The sequence below is a fragment of the Fundulus heteroclitus genome, chromosome 22 (assembly GCF_011125445.2).
Source record: "Fundulus heteroclitus isolate FHET01 chromosome 22, MU-UCD_Fhet_4.1, whole genome shotgun sequence".
Classification (NCBI taxonomy): Eukaryota; Metazoa; Chordata; class Actinopteri; order Cyprinodontiformes; family Fundulidae; genus Fundulus; species Fundulus heteroclitus.
The window spans coordinates 19,244,459-19,269,698 of NC_046382.1; the positions used below are offsets into that span (position 1 = coordinate 19,244,459).

Genomic DNA, 25,240 nt, shown 5'->3' on the forward strand with positions numbered 1-25,240 from the left:
GTAATAGGAAACGAGTTAGCAGATAAAAGTGCTAAGCAAGCAGCAAGACATTCTAATATAGATGTTGAAGTGCACTACAGCAAAGAAGAAATTAAAAGTATGGTCAAAAACATAGTTAAGGGTAAATGGCAAACATTATGGGACGGTGGGCAGACTGGAAGACAGTTCTATAATATTCAGAATAAAGTGGGAAAGAGCAGAAATACAAACAGAAGCAAGGAGGAGGAGGATGTATTTTCTAGAATGAGGTATGGACACACACGTCTAAATAAAACTTTGTTAATAATGAAGAAGCATGCTGATAGCAACTGAATTCTGTGGTAGTCCAGAGACTATAGAGCATGTTATTGTACACTGTAATAAATATCAGGAAGAAAGACAAAGACTAGTCTTACAATTACAAGGAGAACAGATGAGGCTAAACTTATAAGAAATTCTGCAAAAAAACACAGGGGAAATGAGTGTAAACTACGTAATTGGCTTCCTGAGGAATACAGGACTAATAAAAATAATTTAGTATGATCTTTTTGTTTGTTTTGTTTTGATTGGTTTGTTTCGTTATGTTTGTTTGTGTGTTTGTTTTATTTGTTTGCAACCTATTAGGGAAGGCTAGACTCCAGTACCACACTCCAGTCCAGTTGGTGGCGGTAATGCACCATTAAAGTTAGTTGCCAACCGCCATAAAAACCGGAAGAAGAAGAAGAAGAAGAAGAAGAAGAAGAAGCAGCAGTGGACCGTCTCGTCAGCTAATAGTGCCGATATGAATTAGCGGTTCACTTAACTGCAGAATTCGGTAAACTCCAGGTTGCTGTCCATAGAGGACAAGTTGGCGGCTCTGCAGTCGAACAACTGTGCGGGAGAGACTAACTCCAAGAAGAGAAGACGGGTGCAGAATCCCAAGCTTAGGTAAGAATATGTTCGGTGACTGCTAGCTAAGCTAAAAGTAGCCTAGCCTACAACCAAATCTAAGATTAGCCTAGTAGCCTTGCAAAAGAACAAGCTTTATTAAAGTGTATTTTCATTTACAGGAAGCAGTATGCCGTCTTCACAACTCGGAGACAAATTGCAGGCGCTATGAACCGGAGCGAGGCGGTGACCTCCTATTTGCTCGGAGCCATGTCTGCAATTCCAGATTTACACGATGTTGATAAAGACGACATTATCTGTAAGTGACTTGTTTTTACTGCTTCTCCTTCCTTGTTTAATGTTATTGTGACTTGCGTTTGATTTTTATTCATACCACTCTCATTTATTTGTTTTCCAGCCTGGCGAAGAAGATGGCGTTGTTGGCGTGGTCTCTGGAGCGCACTTTGCAGCCGTTTTCCCGGCGCTTCTAGTTGATTTCTCGGTAAAACAAATCCTATAATCATGTCTAGGTTGTAACATTCAGTTTAATCGGCAACTGTTTACAAAATTGTAAAATAAAAATAAATAAACGGTCTTTCAGACATCTCCCGAAAACTTTGGGAAATAAAGAGCAAATGTTTCTAAATTGTCAAAAATTGTGTGATAGCATGTAGTATACTAGAAATTTCCTTAATCCAGTAAACTGTCATATTTTATATTACAAAGGGATGTACTGGGAAGTCTACACTCTTGTGTTTTCAGGAAGTCTTAGGCTGTTTCTCAATTCACGAGAACGCGCTCGCATTCTCGTGAATTGAGAAACAGCCATAATGTTTGTGTCCTGCTATCAGCCATCCCATCCTCCTCTTTCAGCAATGTAAAATCATAAATACACAGTAGGTGCTGGAATAGTGTTTTATGGCTTACTTTTATTTGTCAGGTTAAAGTGACAAAAGTTGGAAAAAGACCGTTTATCTTGCCATTTATAACACAATACAGCGTAAGAAGACATAGTTTGTTTATTTTTATTCTACAATTTTGTAAACAACTGCCGATTAAACTGACTGTTACAACCATGACATGATTATATGAGTTGTTTTACCGAGAAATCAATTAGAAGCGCCGGGAAAACGGCTGCAAAGCGCATTCCCGACACAGGGGAAACAGATTTTCACGGGGGAAACAGATTTTCACGGGGGAACAGAATTGCGCACAACACCGGATTTCTCTGAACTCTGTGTGAAGCTGCAATCCCGGTTAGAGGCGACGCCGAAGTACAGAGCCACGCACAGGAGGCGTCTGCACATCGGACCTGCCTCAGAAAGAACGCCGCCAGCAGTTACCTACAACCCCGAGGAGGCAAACGGACAGTTCACGGAGTTGTAATTTTTGGATCCTCGCGTTGTATATAGGTGTTTGTTTTAATAAAGCTCTTTCTTTGCATAAACATCTTCCTGGCAAATGTTCATTTCCTGTATAAACTCATTCATGTCCTTGATGGTAGCCTAATAATAGTGTAGTAGCCTACATAGGATAACATGAATATACAGCATAATATGAATGAATGAATAAATAAATATATATATAATAAATAAATATATGAATAAATATATAAATATATATATATATATGTAAATAAGTTATTGGGGATCTGCCAACCAATCAGGAGTGATTTTACTTGTTTGAAAGAAGTGGTTCCATCCAATACTCAGTAAGAACGTTCAAGCCTGGCCTGGCCACGTGTGGTTTTGCTGCCAATCAGGAGCGATTTTACTTATTTAAAAATAGTGGTTTCAGCCAATACTGAGTAGGTTATTCAAGCCAGACCTGGCCAGCCGCGCGGGTTCGCTGCATTCATATGCTAATTAGGGCCATTAGTACAGCTGATCGCTCTCCACATACGTCAGAGTCCGGTTCCGACAATTTGTGGCACTGAAAACGGCAACAAGCGCGGGTTGCAAATTGTCGGTAACTGCCGAAAATGAGGGAGATCTGCGGTAGTTTACGGGGACGAAAATCTCACTTTTCATGCAGTGTGCACCTTTAAAAAATGTCATGTTTTAATCTTGGTACAACCTAGTGTTCCTTAGCATTATGTGATAGATTAATACGAAGTAGTGCAAAAATGTAGAATGGAAGGGAACAACTTCTTGTTTGTGAAAATATGGTGTGCATTTGTGTTCAGCCTCCACTAAGACAACACTGTAGAAAAATATTCACTGTATTTACAGCTGCAAATCTTGTAAGCAATGCAATGACTTGGCATAATTATTAACCTGGCAAGCCAGATTGATAATGTGTAGCACTCTCCGTTCTACCCATTATCAGTCTGGGTCTACTCCCATTGAAACCGTTTGGGGAAAGGAGGGACATTTAGCAAATCTCTCCAAGCTGATTGGATAAAGCGACACCTAGTGCCTGCCTACCAAAGGTTGGTTTTAATCAATCACGGTATCAAATGAAAATGTCGTAAGAAGGCACAAACATCTTTGCCATCCAAAAGTACAAAAAGCCCTTCTTGATGTTCTTCCTTCAAAGATGAAATCATGCATTCTGATAAAACAGGTGTGATAGCAGCAGCTAGTGTGTATCCTACTGCGATGCCATGTTTATGTTGATTTGGCTGTGGCCTCAGCAGCTCTTGCTTTCATCACAGCGGGTATGTCCTGCCTTAAACCATAACACTGCAACATGATTGACCTGAACCCTTTTTGGTTTGATCACAAATGTAAAAAAGTTCCATTCTGGCCTCACCTGACCAGAGCACATTCTTATATGTGTTTGCTGTGTCCAGTGTATGGTTTCTGGGGCATTGTAAGCAGGACCTTTTACTACTTTCTACTGAGCACTTGTAGGGATGAATACTGATGCAAGGCAATGTAGCATTTGGCTAGTACAGAAAAGCACCCCCCCTCCCAAAAAAAAAAAAAAGACAAAAAACATTCTTGTACTTTGTCTTATTTTGCTGTTAGTAACCATAGGTCTGCTCTTTGATCCGTACCATGCCCACAGGGTTACTGTAATGACTGAAAATTTGTTCTTCTCTTACCATCTTGCTCTCTAATGCACCCGGGGATTATCAGAAACGAGGGCTGCTCGTGTAATAGACACTAAAGCCCAGCTCCTCTCTGCATGTTTTAAAAGTCAGCACACATGCCAGTCTATGTACTTTAATGATAACCTTTAAAATGAGTCACACACATGTGCTTGTTACATTTGACCTTTTTATCTAAGAAAGTTTCAATCTTAGAAATATTTCCATGATGGACGTTCTAATCACAGCAACGGTTTCTAGAAAAACTTGCTTGGAACACAAGTTGAACTTCCCCATAGGCATTTAATTTACATTTTAAAGTCTCATGAGAAAATGTAGTGCTAACATACCAAGGTGGTGACAGATCTGTGTGGGTGTTTACTCTGTCGAAGCCAGCACCGACATTATCTGATGGTGGGTTTCTTTTTTCCTGCCGGGATCTTGAATAATTAATTGGCATCGACTCGCTCCTCCTTTTTGTTAAAGACAGCAGGTATTGTGACAGTCCTTGTTTGACAGGCTCTGACCTACCCATGAGCGTGAGGGGCCTTCTAAATGAAGATTTTGTTTCCTCTGTGCATTAAAAGCAGGGAGACAGTTTCTAAACCAAATACATCTTTCACACCAACTTCACCAATGCTGTTCCGTCCTGAAAGACAGACTCCTGCAGAAATCTCATTGCTTGCTTTAGATGTGTCTGTCTGGCCAGCACTGATGGCTGCAGTCCATCTGGGAATTCAGTCAGATTTGCAAGTGACACACCTGACATGCTGCAGGAATAGATACAAACCACCGCTCCCCCCTGAGATCAATTTTTTTGTTGTTGTTTTATTCGCATTGCTAATGTCCAAAAAAGCTGTAGGCAAATAAATCAATGTCTTTTCAAAGTATCTCATAAAGACACTGATGGAGGACATTTGTAGGACATACATAGAAAAAGTAGTGGCCAAACATCCAAATATGCCCTGGCAACCACAAGGACAGAGAAAAAAAAAAAAAGAAAACTCTTCTCTGCACTGTTCTCTGTGAACAATTGCGGCCTTGGGGCAGAAATCATAAACGGAGATTCGTTCAGTGTTTTGTGTTCATATAAAGTATCTCACATGAGAGTTCTCTTAATGCTTGCTTGAGCATAAAAAAGCAACAAAAGAAAGAAGAAAAATGATTCCCAGTTGGTGGAAAGGGGACTGAAATACTAAATAAGTAACGTTAGCCAGCGCCTAGAAAAAGGGATCAAAAGCTCTGGCTAATCAGGAAGAGATTTAATATATAGCATGTGCATAATATTACACTGGTTACGGCCAGGAACAAAAAATAAATAAAGATAAGGCACATAAAAATGCTTTCAACTCTAGATTTCTAAATTCTAACAAAAGCTTATCAATAAAATTATTTATTTTTATAGGTACTCATATTTGAGAGCTATTGTGATCCAGTCCATTCAGCATGCCATGCTTACTTCTGATTCGCTTTGTGTGTGTATCACTGCTCTAACACTACACAACCAATCCAGATTTCTATATGCCGACCTTGTCAAAATACCTCCAGGATTAACTCCTTATTTCCCAACATTTTTTAACAGCTCAATGCGTTAAATGAGAACCTGAGCAAAGTTCCTATGTATTTCACTTACAGCATCCCCTCTAGATAAGATTGCAGATGTGGGGAAAATCTGACCTGTTAAAATGACAGCAGTCTACATAGCTTAAAATATTCACACCATTCTAAGTTTTAAACATCACAACCATAAGTTTCAATTTGTTTCAGTGGAAATTTCTGTAAAAGAACAAAAATACTGTAAATACATATTTATGAAGTGAAAGGAGAACGATAACTGTTTGTGTTTGTGTGTGTGTCTGTTTAAATATAAATTGTAAAACAAAATTGAGCCCCCTTTACTGCGAAACCCCTAAACAAATTCCAGTCCAACCAACTACATTCAGAGACAAAGTCCTTCTGGGTGTAATGTGATCTCAGTAAAAAATAGAGCTGTTATGTAAAGGCCTCAGAGGTTTGTTCGAGAACATCAGCAAACAAGCAGCAGCATGGAGACAAAGGAACACACATAACAGGTCAGGGATAACATTGGAGTTTTAAGTTTTAAGCAGGGCTGGGTTATGAAACAGTATGTCAAGCTTTGAACGTCTCACGGAGCAGTGTTTTGGAAAAGCACTGAAAAATGGAAATAGTAGAGCCCGGCTGCAGATCTACCAAGACATAAGAATAAAGAATCAAGAGCCTTTATTGTCATTATGTAACCATAATGAAATTTTGGTGAGACGTCGGCTCAGAAGTCACAATAAAACACATTGACGCAAATCAAAGACGTAATTATTCATCCAAACCAACAGTTTTGAAACTTTTTCGGTTGTGCCCCCTTTTTGACAAATGAAAACATTTCAAGCCCCCGTATACCATAAAAACAAACAAAAAAAGGGTTGAAAATCTAACTATTATTGTTTATTCTCTTAATGCAGTGAAGGTGTAGTTTAACGACCAACGGAACCGCTAACGAGGAAGTATGAGGTGTATTTTTCACCTATTTTACCTTCATTCCACTGGCTGCCAATCCATTTTAGGATTAATTTTAAAATAATTTTATTTGCTTTTAAAGCCTAGAATGGCCTCACCCCACGCTACCTTTCTGAGCTGCTGCACCCGTACACTCCTAGTCGATCTCTCAGGTCAGCTGCTCCTGACATTGCCTAAAGCTAGGCTTAACCTCAGAGGTGATGGAGCATTTGCCATTGCAGCTCCAAAACTTTTGAACAAATTGCCGCTGCACATTAGACACACCTCATATCTGTCTCATTTTAAATATCTTCTCAAAACTCACGTCTTCTCCTTGTCTTTTGATACCATGTAGAGTGTTGACTTTCATGTGTATACATGCATATTTGTATCGCGTGTTGGCAGTGCCTTTTATTTTTTTTATTTGTTTTCTGTATTTTATTTTATTTTACTGCTTTTACATTTCTATTGTCTACTTCATATTTTATTAAGTGGATTGGGTTGGACTAAATACATTTTACAACAATACAGATGTTATAACCATTAAAAACGTTTTTTTCAACACTACCTCATTTTAAAAAGTCTATAACACTAACAACAGAAAAATGTTTGTACCTGCAGTCAAAACTAAGGATGAAACAGAAATGTTCACTGGCTTCGGACAAAGTGCACTGTTCAAACTTTAGTGCTTTTTTGTTGTGTATTTAATCAGCTTCTGAGTTCTAGGTCAGTTCTTAGCGTCCCTGGATGTTTTGGCCAACTGCTGTCAGTTAGTCATTGTGCTCCAGTTAGTTGCCTTGTGGACTCCCTTTCCTTAAAACACACAAGGAACAGTCCCTCTATCAAACAGTGTGTATGTGATTCTGACTGGTTTTTGTAGTGTAGTGTATCACTTACAGTTTCACAACTTATTATAGTCTAATAAATATGCATCGTCTATTTCAGATTAACTTTCTTTGCCGAAACATCCAACATTAAATACATCAATATTTTAAATCCAAGTTCATCCACTCCAAGGATTCACATTTTTCATAGACTAGATGACAAAAGCAACAAGATTCCTTTTCAAGGACTTTAAAATTAAAATTGATCTGTATTTTTATTTTCTGCCATAATTTCTGTCTGCATCCAGCATCAAATACTGACATTCAAATGCACCTTTAAGCACCACAGCAGATGGAGAGTCAACACTATGACAGCAAGTGAGGGGTGAAATTCACCTCAAGGACTCAACAGTGAGGCTTTGGATGGAGACTCATCATAACAGGGCTGCGCAGACATCGACACTTTGCGGTGATAAGAGTTGACACTAGGGATGAGCAATCTATTTATCTGCCTTCAGCCGCTGATCTCTTAGGGTTATTGTTAAGCCAGTGTGCTCAATACTAAGACAACTAAATCAGCATATGTTTCATCATGTCTCCTTTGGTTCAACAGTGATGGATAAAGATGGTATTACAGGTGTAGATTACTCTATACTGTTTATATGTGCCATTTTTCAACGAATAATGCCCAAAATGTCTAGTTTTCATATGAGACACTATCCAGTCCAGGGCTGCACCCTAAAAGAACAGCACTCACAAAACCATCTATTGCAATATTTCCCACAATTTGGTTTGTGCCTGTTCAAATTGCCAAATGGCAAGAAATATTATCTCGCTTTCACAGCTAATGCTCAACTTACACCCATTCGTCTAATTGTCACCTCATTTCAGAGAACAAAGCTGCAATTATTGCACTTCAGTAACTGTTGAGACAACATCTCAACAGTGGAACTGTGGACACCGCTGAGCTGATGGTTCAGCAAGATGGTCTGTGAAGCAGAGCTCTTTAGCTGGAGCATCTCCAAACTCGAAGGCACCTGCTAAGTGATCACTTTAGATCACTGCTTGAGTGAGCTGTGTTGTAAAGACATTTTCAAATAAACGTGCACCTAGAGCAGAACCTCCTTGAAGCACTTCCAGGTGTTTGTAACCGAAGAAAACCTGAAGTGCCAACATCGATGCTAAGTTGGCTTTCACTTACGGAAACATCACGGATTTTGAATGTTAAGTATGCTGAAGTATAAACAAACTTCACAGGAAGTTTAGAGGATTTTTTACTCATTAAAGACAAATAGTTGAAACAAAATATTTAGATGCACTGGATAAAAATACACAAAAGCTTTTTTTTCTCATTTTCTGGCATAAAATAAGACTAAACATGTTCTTACTTAGGGCAGTTAAAGTTATGAAGGTTATCGCTAAATACAAAAATAATGAGAGAAATAATTTCCAATTACTTTCTGTTAAAGTCTGACATTTCTATATCCTAACATTTGCCTTTAAATAAATTGAGAAAGCCCAGTAGAAGATGCTGTGTAATCTTCTTTAATGCAATTCACATTTCAGTAAATTGGAATTAAGTTGTTTTTTTAAGGCAACACCTCGAAAATATTCCTTCCTTGTGTGACATCATGGAAAGAATGAAAATAAATAAATATCAGGCAAGATATTAGAATAATAATAATAACCTTCCACAAGTCTGGTTCATTAATTTCCAGAAGCCTGAATGTGCCACGTTCATCCGTCCAAACAGTTTTATGCAAGTATAAACCACATAGCTATCATACAGCTCAGCAAAGAGACGGGTGTATGTCCCCAAAATAAACATGTTCAGGTGGAAAATGTGCAAATGCAAAAGCAAAGATTTGAAGATGCTGCCTTATGCTTGTAGGATGATGTCATTAACGAGTCTTGTACCGGTACGGGTTGAAAGAGGCTTTACCCTGAACGCATCAGAAAAAATCCAGACTGCAGTTTGCAAAAGCAATTTAGGACATAGGCCTTCATTTTTGGAGAGATGCTCTGTTGTCAATGTCATTTTTGAAGGGTAAAGGTGGAAGCTAACATGCCTGAGAGCACCATCGCAACTGTGAAGTATCAGGTGGGAGCATCATGTTGTTTGTTTGTGTGTATTTGGCTGCAGCAGGGGCTCAAACGCCTTAGAAAAAAAACATGGAGGCTCGCACAAAAGCCATTGTTAGACGTATGAATACAGCCAACCTGAGCTTCAGCATCTGTTCTAAAGTCACATTTTATTGCAAAATCTATTTCTTTTCTAAGCCGCGCTGAACTGTTCAACTGAACGTGAAATGTTTAACAACAATAGGTGGTGATTCTTCATTGTTGGTTTTGCCACCATCGCCACTGTTGTTAAAACAGTAATGATGACAACAACACTGTTCTACATGGTATTTTTGTACATATAAACATTGCTGAAACATCCCATTTTACAAGCACTAAACAGTAATACCTAAAAACTATTTAGAATGTTAAAATAATTATTCATGAAACTTGATCAATTCAGTTATAAGTTACAATCATATTCAGCTTACATTTCTTGGCGTGACACAAATGATAAACTAATTTGTGTTCTTATTATTTTTGCAAATCTTTACATTCAGCATTTGTCTGCAAGGTTATTCTCTGGTACAGAGACACAACCTATTTAATATTTACAAAGTGTCAACATACATAAATAGCTTGGGTCCTTAGGAGTGAATGCCAATTGAGGATGCTGTACCACAGGACCTCTGTCTAAGGATGCACCATACATTTTTTTTCCAGTGGTTTCCATGGATACCAATATTCTTGGATGAGTTTTAACACACAAATTGAGGGCTTGCTTAGTGCTGTTATTTCATAAAAGTCTTAAAGCTGTGTTTTACAAAGTCTTGTAATTCAGATTTAATGATTAGATTAAGAAGATATGAGAGATTAAGTAAGACATGATTATAGAGACCTAATTAATAGAACTATGTCCTTTTTGAAACAGAAAACTAACCTAACCTTAAAATGCAAAAATCACATTATCAGATATTCTCTTTTACACTCTCCTGTTTTGAAAGTGTTGACAATTTCAGACTTTCTGGAGCAGCAAATGAACTAAAGCTGTTTCCAAACAGTCATGTATCTTGGTGTGAAAAGGATGTTTACAATGTTATGCGCGTTATTAAAAGAGGATTTTTTTTTTTTTTTGGCAAAAGTAAGGTCCCTCACACAAGCATATGATGTTTAATATTGATGACGGTCTCTCAATTCAATTCAGTACATTTATATAAAGCTGCTTGACAACAAACAGCATTTTACAGACTGCTCGCCTTGTTCTTTATGAATCTGTGTGTATTTTGATTTATTTAAAAGAGTGATAAGTAATAATAGTGGTTGAAATCGGAACAACATCCCTCTCCTCCTCCTACCATTTGAAGAGTTATATTCAAGCTATATTCAAGATGACAGGTGAAGACTATTCAGTCAAAGTAAGTTGTTATTGTTGGACAGCTTGCTCACAGAGACGCGGAGATCCAAAAAGGACCTATGCCGTTTGCTCAACGGTCCGTTGCTGCTGTGAAACATGGGCAAGTACACTTCCCAATGACGCCACTGAATTTTCACTCACACAGGATAGTTATATGCTGTTTTATTCTGTTCTATTTCTGGTCAACTGCTGCTCTTTTACCAACGTAAAATAACAAATGCTGTGCTCTCTTTTGGCAACCCTGGAACTCTGATTTGATTGGCTCAGGAACCAGGAAGTAAACAAGAGCTACACACTGCACCGAAGATGTTCCGCACTGTACCTATTTTTTTTTAAAAAGAAGAAAAACGTTACTATGACATTGTTGGTGGAGAGCACCGATTGTTTATAGGGAATGTTACTTTCATCCCGGGTGACAAAGGAGAATGATTTTGGTTAATTTTACGGTAAATTTCTTACATATTGTTCCTTTAATACTATTTATTATGAATGACTTTAAACAGTAGCCTCATGAGACCATTCTGATCTCGCGAGCTTTCAAGGTTTCACTCGCAGATCAGTCTGGCTACTTTCTGTTAAAGAAAATTTGGAGCCGTTCACCAAACGAACGTCCAATCAGCGTTGGCTTTGAGGCGGGTTGAGGTGTGACGCAACGAGAAGCGCGACAGTTCAGTCTAAAGAACATGGCGGCTTCAGCCGATGAAACCAGCGTTAGCGCGGCTATCGAGCAAGTTTTATCGGAATTACAGAGTATTTCTTCACTGAAAGAAGAGCAAAACACTGCTCTGGAGGCTTTTCTCAGAGGAAAAGATGTTTTTGCTCTTCTCCCGACTGGTTTCGGCAAGAGCTTGTGGTTGTGTTTTTGTCGTTGCTGTTAGTACGTCATATGCATCGTTGATCTGATTGGTTTATTTGGCCCGTCTATCACCAGCATACGGCAATCAGCTAACCAGTATTTTCGCCCCTTCCCAAAATTACTTCAACGGAAGGTTTCCAGATGGATATGTGGAGCAAATCCATCTTGGCCGAGTCAGGTTATTTAAACTGTACTATTCTTAGAACAAAGCGTTTACTTTGACACGTGCATATGACAGCACTCTCTTTTACTGTAGAAGAATCCACTTGACTTGAAAATTCAAATTTTTCTGTTTACGGTTTATGAGTACCTCCAAGTGGTCAAATAATTAACAAATTAAGCAATCAGAAAATCCCAAAATTAGGATCAAGTACCTAGACAAATCAGCCAGTACAAGTATTTTTGGAAGGGAATACGTGTCAGAGAATTAAGGCTGTGTACCATCATTACTGGCTCATTACTAAGCAATGTTGCGTATTTGAGTTGTATCAGACATTTCTAAGTAGCTACGGTTATGCTATTCTTTTTTCTCTCTTTTTTTGGCAGAAACCAAAAATAATCCAGATCCAGGATGGAGTATAAAATACGGAAAAGGCGTGGCTGTAGATGTTTTTTTTTCTTGTAGTTGCATTTGCCATAGAAACGTAAGGCAGATAGACAATTTTGCGAAGGGTACTTAACAGCTACAATAGGTTCATTTGTTTGTTCATTTTATTTGAAAAGAAAATCCATATATATTGTTCAGGACAATGTTCTTTCTAATTTTTTAAGCTTAATGTTGACAGGACAAAAGTGGTAGTTCTTTACATATCGAGTGAGCACATGAGCACCTAATGAGCCACAAGCACACAGCATTTAGACAAAATAGTGCTTATGTTTTAGTCAATACCCCTCAATATGTGTGTGAATGTGATTTGGGTTTTACTTCCTCTTTTTGAATTTAGCACTCAACAGTGACCGTGAGACACTCCAGGAGATTTATGCCATGGCCTTTACTTAAAAGAGCAGCTTGAATACATCTAAAACCGGCAAAGAAATTTGATTATTGAAATTTCGCATTCATTTCTCTTTTCCTGTTCAGAGGTCATGGGGAACGATAATAAATATGTTTGCATTGTCAAAGTCATCATGAAGCAGTGGTTCAAGAAATGTTTATTTATAGTGGCAGAAATTAAATGCAGCTCAGAGAAGAGAGTAGAGAAGCAATGCGAGAATTCTCCTCATTATTACTTTACTGCCATTTGCTCTATATTCACCAGCTTTATAAAACACTCAGTCACGCAAACACACACATGCACACAGAGCAGCTGTTTGTCACATGACCTCTTTTCATAGATTTGTTTTTCAAAGAGACAAAATCAAAGCCTTGTAAAAGTGCCTCACACGTAAAAACGGTCTATTAATGTTTCGTTTGGAAACAAAGGTGCCTTTGAATGCACCAAATCAAAGACTAAACAGATTACACAAGTGAACACTGAATTTACATAGCAGCCATTTTTGATTTGGATCCCCCTCAGTGAGGCAGTAGACAGCTTTCTGGTATACAGCAAACACAAAATAGAAATGTACCTTAGTGATTACCACAATGACAACACTGATTTGCACCAAACACTGTCATCATGTATGAAACTCTTATGTTTCTGTACAGATTCTCAGCAATGTTTGAAAAATAGTACAACTGTCTTACTGTTTAAATATTTTGTGCTTTCATTTATTAAATTTTAAATCTTCAAACAACTCAAAATCTAAAATACGTCTTTGTTTTTAGAGAAAAGAACTGCTATAATGGCTATAAAACAAAACATGTTTGTCACTGTTATCTCAAGAACAAAATGGTGTGATCACAATTTCTTAACTGCAAATTGTTGTTTTAGAGAAAACAACAATTTTAATGAAAATTAATGGACTATCTATTGGTTGTATTTGCCTTGCAAAAGTATTCACACCTCTTGAATTTTTTAACATCTACAACCTCAAATGTCAATCTATTTTATGGGATTTTATAAGACAGATCAACAAAAAAGTAGTGCATAGGTGCAAAATAGAGAGAATGGAAAAATAATTTCAAAATGTTTACAAATTAAAATCTAAAAATTGTGTGACTTATTTGTATTACCCCCCCCCCCCCAACCCCTCCCAGTCAAGAACTTGTCAAACCACCTTTCACCCTATTACAGTTTTGAATCTTTTGTGATGTGTCTCTACCAACTTTGGACATCTGAAAATGAATGGCTAACTGAACTGTTTGGCCATTTTTCTTTGTAAAAAAGCTCAACCTATATCAGAGTGGATGAAGAGCATCAGTGAACAGCAGAATTTAATTATTGCCACAAATTCCCAATTGGATTGAGGTTTAGGCTTTGACACAGCCACTCTAGCACATAATTATGCTTTGTTTCAAACCATCCCACTGCTGCTCTAGCTGTATATTTAGCATTATTGTCCTGCTAAAAAGTGAACCTCCACCTCAGTCTCTGGGGTTTTGCCACCTCTCACATGTGTTGCCATGTATTTAGCTCATCCATCTTCCCTTCTACTTTGACCACCTTCCCTTTCTATGCTGAAGGAAAGCTGCCTGACGCTGCCATTTATATGTATCACCAGGGGTTTTGTTATGTTTGGTAGGTGATGTGCAGTCTTTGTTTTCCTTCACTCATAGCATTCTGTAGAGCACCGCCTTCAGCATGTTTGCTTTGTCCCCTGCAAGGCTAGTGTCCAATTGGAAATTAGACTTCTTGTGGCTTTTGTTGAACAATTACTTTCTTCTTTCCATCCTTACAACAAGGCAAGGTTTTAGTAACCTTACCTGTAATTTGTGCGTTCACAAACACACGAGAATCTTTTCCCATTCCCACCTCAACTGTTGGGACCGGGCCAAAAAAGGTTTGGACCAATCACATTGCAGTATTATGGTTTAAGGCGGGACATACAGCTGTAAAGAACGCAAGAGCTGTCGCGCCCCCAAGATGCTATTGCGTCTATTTCATAAGAATCCTCGATTTCATCTATGAAAGAACAACAGCAAGAAGTGCCTTGACTAGTTTACCTTGTCATGGTTTCTCATTATTCCTGCTGCTTGCATTTTCATCTGATATCTTGATTGACTAAAACCAACCTTTGGTGGACGGGCACTAGGTGTCGCTCCCCCAAATGAACTCGAAAAGTTAATGTCTCTCTTTTCCCTGAACAGATTTGATAGAAACAGTCGCAGGTTTATATTGGGAAAAACAGGGAGTGCTACACATTAGCAATCTAGCTGGCCTGGTTAAGGTTTTAGTGGTGCACAACTAATGGTTGTCCTATCAGCAGAGTCCCACACTTGAACTCTGACAGGCATGGTCTTTTGTCTTCATGAAGCTATTTGTTCACCAATGTTGTCCAACAAATATCTGATGACTTGACTTTAAATGACTCGCAGGTGGAATCTATTTCACATTTATGTGACCTCTTGAAGGCAATTGGTTGCAAAAGATTTTATTTAGGGGTAAACTATCAATCTTGTCCTTTCCAATCCACAATATTGCACTACAGCCAATAGAATTAATTAAAGTTTGTCGTATGAAAAATGTGAAAAAGTTGCTATGGCACTTTACACAGCTGACTCCTACACTGATGCTAAAGGCCATCCTGAAAATACCTGACCTATTCTCAGATGTGTGCCCTGTTTCTTCTCTAATTGCCTTTCAGTCGTACCATAACATTATGATAGCAAATTGACAGCTTTATTCAGTAGGCAAAATTAAGGATTTCAATATGATTTAATTTCAACCGTGAGATTAGGAATATGCATTTTTTTCCTATTCATAGAAATATGTATCTTCTTAGAAATCCTAGTCAAAAATTGTGAATTCACATATCTACCTTTTTATTTGTTGTTTGGTGTTCTTTTTTTTTTTTTGTTTTGTTTGTTTATGTTTGTTAAATGATCCAGGCAAGAACAACTTAAACTGCACTAAAATTTAATGCCAAAGGAAAATATTTGCAGACCTAACTGGAGGCTTTTACATGAGGTCTGTAAATCAAAGCAGGTTTGGAAGCTCTAGATTAAGTTTGGCAGAAAAATATCGATTCACTAATTCAAAGCCATCTTCCAAGTGCTTCTGATTTATCTGTCACATTTCATTATGCTGGTGTGCTCAAAAACATTTTTTTTTTTTAATGCAATGCTGCAAAAGAACATTTAACCATTTAATCAGTCATCAGTCTTGGCAGAATTGACTGGTCTCTGCGGCAGGCTTGCACTAATTTGACAAAGAAAATGTTCACTTAGGAGAGGATGGGGGTTTAAAAGTAGGAAGAGGGATAAGGAAAAAGAATGCAAGATCACTTCAATTCAAATGAAACAAAAAGGCCATGCTTACATGCAAATCCATACTATGGAATTAGCTTGAAAAGATCGTGCTGTTACGATAAGATAAGATAAGCTTTACATGATGTTTCTGATTACCTTAACGTACAGGGAGTTATATTCAGATCTAATTATTAGTATACATCTCATAGCTACAAATATTAGGGCTTCTCATACCTTTAGTGCCAGAGTAGCAAAATCTACTTAAAATACTGTAATTTATGCTTTTTTTTAGCTTTTTAAGGACTGAATTGCATGTTTCTGTAATAAACAAAACAGGGAAGAAAAACCAGTTAACACTGGCTTGAGTGGACTTCAGCTCAACTCATTTGTACCGTTTGTGCCTCACTCCTTTTCTCCTCTTTATTTCTCTCCTGCATGGAGCTGAGAAACCGAGGTCAGAAAAACATCTTGAGGGTTGTTTCAAATCTAAAATGAAGGAGCGAAGATCAAGGAGAGAAGAGACTTTTCTTTGCTGAGGTCCATTAATACATAACTTTATGAAAAACTTATTTTGTGCTTATCTTAAGAGCATAATTAAATTCGTCTGTGTGCTATGAAACAATGGGTAGATGATGTGGCTTTGTCACACACCATTTCAAATTGATTGGTTTAGCATGACGGCTGCCAAGATAGGATGTCTGATAAATGATAAATGCCAGTTACTTGGCGTCCTCTCTGTCTTGTTCTCTCTTTCTCTCTCTCTCTCTTTCTCGCACTCTCTGTCTGTCCTCGTCTCTTCTGGTACAGGGGACAGGGAATCAAGAAGCAGAGTCATGAAGAGGAACTGAGGAATAATAAAACTTAAAATGGGTTAGGACGAGTCAGTGCAAAAATGCAGTGCTAAGGGTAAAAAAAATGGGGAGAAATCAAAGTAATCCTATATGTCTTTAAAAACAAGAATGGATAATAAAGCCTATATGCACATTTAAAACATTTAGAATGCTATCGTGAATATTATCTTGCATCAAACATAATTTTTAGTAATTCCTGGCCCACATATGCTGTACTCTAAAAACACTCCTGAAATCCTGACTAACAAAACCACTTTGAAATCAGAAAAAAATGAACTTTAGCAAGTCTAATTGTGGCAACACCTTCTGTCTCCACAGACCCCCAGGGCTTGCTGCAGGAAAATATGCTGCCCTGTAGGCTACCAACTGCGAGGTGTAACACAGAGAAAAAAAGCCAGTGCTCTAAATACTACAAGTACGCTTTTATTCTACGGAGTATACCTCTGAAATGTACTTGCCGCTAACCCTGCCTTCTAAAAGTTGCCACTGTTTTTTGATAGTGGGGAATTCTAAAGCACTTCCACACCCTCATCCATGAACTCTCAGCGGGAACGCGTTAAAGGGTCAGGTCCTTGTTTTGCCAGACAAAGGTGAGACTAGAAGTTGTGTCAAAAGATCACATTATTCTTTCAGTACACTAGAGTATTTATCCTAGCTGGATAAGTAGGGTCATGCAAAATAGACCCTGTTTGCCCAGAGAAGTGAGGGTTATTTGTTTCAGTGGGTAAACAAAAAGCAGTACAGCAGGTAATCTAACAAAAGATGTGTTTTATGACATGCTGAGTCATAGGTTTCGTGTTGGGATATTTACTCTTGGTCTGATTGTACAGGAATGGCGCAACAAACCGAGTACTCACTGTTCTTGGGAAACAACTAATCTGTAACTGTCTGATGATTAACAAACTATTAATGAGTTGTTCCTGAATCATCCTGAACTGAGGATAACCGTCAACAATAGGAAATGACTGGAGAGCTCCTCATGCTGCTTACTGTTGCATCTATTAAAACAAGAACATTTATTTGTTTAAGTGTGGGGTGCCCTTTAGGACAGAGTGTGTGTGACTGTGTCTATAGTAATGTGTGCATGGCTTTACTGGTGTGTATGTGAGAGGAAAAAAAATGTTTTCTGCCCTAAGTGGAACCCCATAGTTAAGGGCCTTTGACAAACAAAACCATTACAAAGCACTGCACAGAAAATCCCTAAAATAACTATTGACTATCAGCGGAAAGCCTGTTTAAACAAGAACGTTTTTAAGTGTATTTTTAAAGAGTTCACAGGTTGGGATGGGAATCATGTCTAATTTATGTTGTAAAGCTTTCAGCTTTCCTTAAAATGCCAATATTATGGATCACAATCACCTTCCTTCTACCACACAATGTTGCACTGCACTGTAATTACGAGCCTTTTTTTATATTTTATGAAGCCCATGGAGTTTGGAGATTAGGTGGGCGTACACAATTGGTTGCAAAATGTGCTACTAGATGCCCTTCCATCCCACACACCGGACACTTAGATTATTTTGTTTAAATGCATAGTTTGATTATGTTGTGTGGAAATATGAGCTCATTGGAGGTTTTATCTTCTTAATTCCCAACCTGCTAAAAATCCACCACTCTGACCTTGCTTAAAATGTTCACCGATGAGTTTGTACATATCTAAAATAAGTTTCCTTTTTTTTGTCATGAAACATGAAATGACTCACTTATGCAAGTAATTTCCAATGTTGTAAGTCATGTAGCAACACACACCTCTTGACTCTGGCCTTCACCAACAAAGGCAAAACAGGAAAAAAAATGTTTCCAGTGCTGTGCAACATTCTCTTGTTCTATCCTTCTATTTCTGTCTCTACATAAGGGAAAGCCAAATGTAAAAATATTATATTTTTCTCTGTTAACAGATTACCATGCTTAAATCAAAATCTTGTTGTGATTGACTGATTAAGTACCCTTCCTTGACTTGTAGGCATACGTGTGGGCTTAGATAGAATGGAGGTTTGCCTGAATAAGTCATCCATCAGTGTTTCAACCATCCAGACCACTCAAGTCTTCCGGCTCAAGTCTACTCTGCATGCCCAGAACCAAAACCAAACACTGAGAGACAGCATTTAGTTACCATGCTCTACTTATCTGAAACAAACTGCCAACGACCTTACAATTTCTGAAATCATGAGTTCCTTTAAATATAGGTTAGAAACATTAAGAGTTTCCTTTAAATTTTAATGTTCAGTTCAAACTTTTGTACCCACTGCACGGTGACGCAGTGGGTAGCGCTGGTGCCTTGCAGCAAGAAGGTTCTGGGTTCAAGTCCAACCCTGGGTCTTTCTGCATGGAGTTTGCATGTTCTCCCTGTGCATGTGTGGGTTCTCTCCGGGTACTCCGGCTTCCTCCCACAGTCCAAAAACATGACTGTTAGGTTAATTGGCTTCTCTAAATTGTCCTTAGGTGTGAGTGTGTGCGTGAATGGTTGTTTGTCTCTGTGTTGCCCTGTGACAGACTGGCGACCTGTCCAGGGTGTACCCCGCCTCTCGCCCGGTGAACGCTGGAGATAGGCACCAGCAACCCCCGCAACCCCATGAGCGATTAAGCGATTTAGAAGATGGATGGATATATTAAGTTTGTTGTCCGATTTATCTTGACCTACTGCTACTATTCCACTGCATTTTACTTTCCTCTATAATGTTTTATTTTCTTATGTTCTGTTCATGTACAGTACTTTGAATTGTCTTGTTACTGTTACTTGTCTTGTTGTGCTATAGTAATGAACTGACCTTTTTGACAGGGACTGATTATGAAACTGGCTAATGAATCCGAATATAATTTAAAGTAGCTGACATTCAGTGCATAAAATTAGTGTTAAATTACAGTAAATATCCTGGCATATACAGTTCACCCTGTGTTTGGTCTTTGTTTATGGAAGAAGTAGAACACTGGCTTAGTCTTAGGGGCTCTAAAAGCAATATAATAAACACAAGAACAGTTGACAAATCCATACGTTATAGTTGACAATATTAAGAAGTTAGTTTTTATAACCATGTTGAAGATGTTACAATTAAAGGCAATAAATTTCACAACTTCCAATATTAGTTTCCAAGCTTGAGTCACATTGTTTGACGTTTTAGCTTTTGTACATGATAAAATTTGCCCCTAGATATAATGAAGCTAGTTAACTATTATTACTTTTACATGGTCAGCAATAAACTAAACGTGGAGTATTTTAATGATAGAAATTAAGTAGTATGATGTTTGTCATTCATATGAAATCCAAACAAGAAAACAAAAATCACACTTATGCTTCATTTAAAAAGAAAGGCATTTTTGGGTCAATTATCAAAGGTCATTCTTAGCAGTTAGAATTGCAGTCACGGGTCCCACTAAATAATTACGAGGTCCCCATACAACCTTGAGCTGGCTCTTGGTGCCTTCCGCAGGAGTCCACTGGCCACAGAGACATTGTCCAGCTATCTAGCCATCAATCCTACCCCTTGTCAATTTCACTCATAGCCTCACATATGACTTGTTTTTTGTTGTTGTTTTTTTTGCATCCAACATTATCCGCAAGGACATAATGTTCTCTTGCTGTCTAATATATCAGATGCCAGGTTCGATCGTAATAAAGTAATCTTTTTTTTTTTTTATTACCTCACCTATTAGTGGTCAAAATGTTTTGGCTAACTGGTGTTTGTTTAAGGACTGCAAAGCAATCTAATGTAGTGTGCAGACGCAGTGACTGGGCAACCAGACTGTGACTGATATGCTGCAGGCCCATCTTTTAGTTCTTGCTGTAGTAAAATTTGATTGTGGTTCAGAACTCTGACACTCTGCCCGACAGCATTATTGACTGATGAGTTCAAGATGTGCAGCATTGATGGAAGGCTAACCATGGACTGCATTTGATACCAACACACTGTGATGCTCAGTTGGGAGGGTGAAAAGAAAGGTGTATTTAGCAAAGGTATGCAGAAATTCTGTTCTCACCTTGTAATGGCTTGGCCCAAATATCTGGTCAAAATTTTAATGATTTGATTAACTGGTGTTATTGCAGCCTTAATGCTGTTTTAATGTGCTAAACATAAATATGAGAAGTCTAAGACAATCAATTGCTTCCAACAGAGCTTGTTATTATCCAAAGGATAAAAATCATTAGTCCACTGTTATTGACAAAACCCCTGCAGTCAAGGAAACAAAGGGATTAAGTCTGTAATTTATAATTCATGCTCTAGATCAGGGGTTCCCAAACTTTTTCAGCCGCACACCCCTTTCAGTGTCCCAACCGGCTTGGCCGCCCCCCCCCCCCCCCCCCCTCCAAAAAAAGAAAAGAATCTGTTGCAGTTACATGAATTCAACCATCTTAACAAAAATTGTGGGAATAAAATTAGAACATAAATTGAATTAAACTGCAATAAAGTTGCAACATCCACAACAGAATCCTGAAGATTTTCAGGTGAATCAGTGGCTCAGACTGGAGCAAGAGAAAGAAAGACACGCTCAGATCGGCCACACCTCCACAACCTGAAATGTCTCTGAAGCAAGGGATTAAACTGATGATCTACCTGTGTGTGTTCTCACTTTTTTTTGTGCACCAGCTTCTTCTGAGTCTGACTCACAATTTCCGTCGCAAAATACTAACATGAAGAACTTTGATTTGAGAGAGAGAGAGAGAGAGAGCACTTTGGTAGAGCAGACCAGGGTAACAATACCAGAGCGCTCCATAAATATGTTATTAATCAGAGAAATAAAAACTTTTACAGCGGCTACATTCAGCAGGTAAACACGCCCATGACAACACACCTCAGCTCCCCTCAGCCCCACCGCCGGTTTGTCCCTGTCTGAATATGCGCTAAAACCGCATCTGTAAAATGAACTGCGCCTGTCTGAATCTTAATGAAACATATTGCAGCTCTGTGCGTGACCATAGTCAAGAAATCGCGGAGGCTGCAACCGGGGTCATGCGCGTCAGTGCTGGTAGAGCTTCAGAGTCACCGCACCATGAGCAACATGAGCAGCGCTGTTTGTACGCGCTGCACGATTGATAGAGAGACTGTGTCGCTCAGTTTAAGCTTGTAAAAACTTTCGGCCCGAATTCAGTTGTCCCTCTACTGACGTACACGACGTGAAACGAGGAAAGAGTTGGAGAGACATTTGTCAATGACATTGACATTTGTCATTGGTTTGCAATTCACTCGTCAGTTGCCTACGATTCCCTGGTTTCAGTCAACTGAGCATATTTGCGAGAATGAATGAAGTAGAGGGCACAAGCTGCTTCTTCTACGCATTGTGCTTCAATGCGTAGAAGAAGATAAATTCATCTTAAAATGAAGCGTAGAACAAGACTTTTTAAAATAAACAAATTTTAATGTCAATACATTTTATTTATTAATTAAATTTGCTGTTTTGATTTTAGTTTCCACAAAGGAAATGTTTATTTACATGTCTTTATGGTGTGGGGAAAAAACACTGTCAAACCGCCATTACCCCCAGGGGTGCGCGCACCACAGTTTGGGAATCCCTGCTCTAGATGGTTGTAGAGTTGATAATAATACATACCCTGTTTTAAAGTGAAACTCCAATGCACAGTGGTCTCTGCAAAGTGGCCTGCTCCTGTGACATTGCAGTGGTTGTTTGAGCATGGAACTATGGGAAAAACATTTTTACTTTTACTTGTTTTAATGTTTTTTATGGCATGTATTGCGGCCAAATTTGATCCTCTAAATCTCGTTCTTTTATTTATTTTATCTTTAAGTGATCTGTCAATCTTTGTTTTCTTCATTTTATTTAGTTTGTTTAATTTTTTTATTGATCACTTTGATCCAACCAGCATATCTTTAAATGTGCACATTATTATGTGGATGCATGTATTGATGTGTTAGTTTTTGACTTTGAAAAAAGAAAAAAAATCATGAGTTGAGAAGATATTCTTACACTATAGGCTTTAATAGAAAATTTGAAAATGGAAAAAGCTATCCCTTTCAATGCCATCAGTGACAGCTTTGCTTCAATGTTAATGCCTGTTGTTCTCTCCCTTACAACTTCCAACATGGATAAGCTTAAACGTTTTTAGGCACTATTCCTGGTAAGAGGCAGCATTATGCAGTGACACCTTCTGTTTAGGAATGGGTCTGCAGCAGATGTTATGAGCAAGACTTCCATATTGGCGTCATGACTGGATTGTGCTTTGACCGATGAGAACTAATATATTTAGCATCACTATTTAAATTTTACTGCCAGAAAGACACTTAAAAGCCAGATTTAGTATAACAAGAACCTATCAACATTTTCTTTTTAATCATTGAGTTTGTTTTTGGACATTAGGACCAATTTGAAAAAGCACTAAACCCACATGCATTAGTCAAACCTAAACCTGAGTATTTTGCACTGATTACAGATTATTCAAATCGTAGTTTTTGTTTTATGAAACTTTTAATCTGTTTGTTGAAACAAAAAAGGGTCCTTTTAGATTTTCAAAGAATATTGCTAAAATGCCCTCTCATTTCTCATTAATCCATTGTCACGGAGTCTGAAACGAGTCTTTGTAACAAAGACCCTAATCTTCAGATACTCCACACTGCTGAGAATCCATGCAGACAGGGACAAGATTTTATTTCGAATGGTGCACCATCCAGCCAATCAAATACAAAAGCAGGATAGGATCATCCCATTATGTGAAAGAAGGAGAATTAGGCAGCAAGTGCAGTGGTACAAGCCAGGCACAGGGAACACCAAGGGACAATGAGCCAGATATAAATGGATCGGCACTGGGAAAAAGTAAAGAAGTGAGCGAAAATCCAAATAAGAAGAAGCCCATAGCTGCATTTCAATCATATTGTACACTACAACGCTGAGCACAGCATTTGTCAAGTCAAAATATTCATTAAAGCGGGGTCACCAAAAAACCAGTGGGCCACATTTTTTGTCATGAAAACAACCCCATAAAATACATTATTAATAAAAACCCCAACATAAAATAACAGCTTTTTTATCCACAATCCAATCATATTTATTGGTAAAAAAATATAAAGCTCCCAGTGATAGAGCCAAGTACCTAAGGTACTCAAACCAAAACAGCCAAATCTATCAAAGTAAAGCTACCATTACCATTGAAAAGGAAGCTTTGCATGCTAAAAACCATTGCAACTGACACCAAAAACCAAGTGCTGAAAACATCATATTTCAAAATATCAGTGTTGACTAATGAATTTGTTTTTTTTTTTTACTTTATTCAAGAAAAGACTCAACAGACATTTGCTGCTTCTCTTTCAAAAAGTACAGAAGCTGTGTACAATCTGGCACAAGAAAGTTGCACAGTGATAATTGCTACATCTCATTCCGCATTACATAACATTTCAACTTTAAAGGGAGGGGAGCTAAAAGGCAGATGAAACCATACAGGCAAACGCAAGCGTGTATTAGTTGTCCTGGTAAGCAACGGCTTAATTACTGAATGTCCCTCCTTACATCTGTCCAGCACAATTACTGAGATTCAAAATGCAATCCAGAGAAAAGGTCTAAAATTAATAACAATTAATAGTTATGATTGCAATCTAAGCAGAATGTTAGAGTGCCAAAACAATGATGCACGGCATTTAATCATAGCCTACACTTTACCACTTTTTTTAGATAGCAGAAAAAAAATAGAATGTTGCATTAAAGTCAGTCAGACAAGGAACAGACGAATATTCATGCGGATCAGCTAAAAAATAACAATAATCTCTGTGTAATGACATTTATTTATTCATGCTGTTTATTTATTCATGCAGTTGCTGATTTTTGGAAGCTCTTTTTAGATTCCGTTTAGTATTCATTAAACATAATGCACTCTTCCTTTGACAAAGCCTAACCGTGTCACAATGTTCTTGTTTTCTTAATTCTTCTTCTCCTATATGATTTTTTTTTTATTTTGTCTAATTACATTACATGTAATTTTGTTTAGATTTTTTGATAAAATGCACATCAGTATAACCTTCATGCAAACAACCAGAAACAAGTTTGGTTTGTTTACACAGATAGGAACCCAAAAGAAATATTGCGCATTGTGTAGACAGGTGCAAAAAAAAATGTCCTTCCTCATCTTGACAAATTGGTATACATTTACATATTTGTGGAATCACTTGGGGTGCAAATGTGGACCTGAGATATAATTAGCATTTTCTCCTCATAAAATCCAACTCTGGACTAAATACTTCAAACATAGGGTGCAAGTACTTTGGGTCAAACAGATGTTACATTATTTACCTGGAGCCACATAGCCTGTATGGTATTATACATATAATGATTAGGTATGATGCCCTAGATCACTGCATACCCTGTAAGTTTAAAGGCGGCATCCATTACAGCTACAGGAGGACACTTGCCGTACGCTGCAAACAGACTGCCTTTTAAAGCAGCAAGAGACCCCTTGAGATAAAAAAAAAGAAAATCTTTTTTTTTTTTTTTGCTTCCACTTTACCACACAGACAGTGTTTTTGAGTGACAGACTCATTTGCCAGATTTTGTGGGTGGATGTTTATGCAAATGCATCTCCTCTGTGGGCTGAAATAGCCATTCAGTGACAGACC

The 25,240-nt window shown here is 38.0% G+C and overlaps 1 protein-coding gene and 1 long non-coding RNA gene across 11 annotated transcripts in view; one reads left to right on the forward strand and one right to left on the reverse strand.

Moving 5' to 3' along the window:
• The window catches only part of adgrb3 (adhesion G protein-coupled receptor B3), a 166,976-nt gene that overhangs the window by 125,801 nt on the left and 15,935 nt on the right, over positions 1-25,240 (reverse strand). The gene's annotated exons all lie outside the window — the stretch shown is intronic.
• On the forward strand, positions 877-1,303 carry LOC118557178. Its single transcript, XR_004927680.1, has 3 exons — positions 877-906; positions 1,029-1,165; positions 1,265-1,303. It is a non-coding gene; the product is annotated as an uncharacterized LOC118557178 (long non-coding RNA).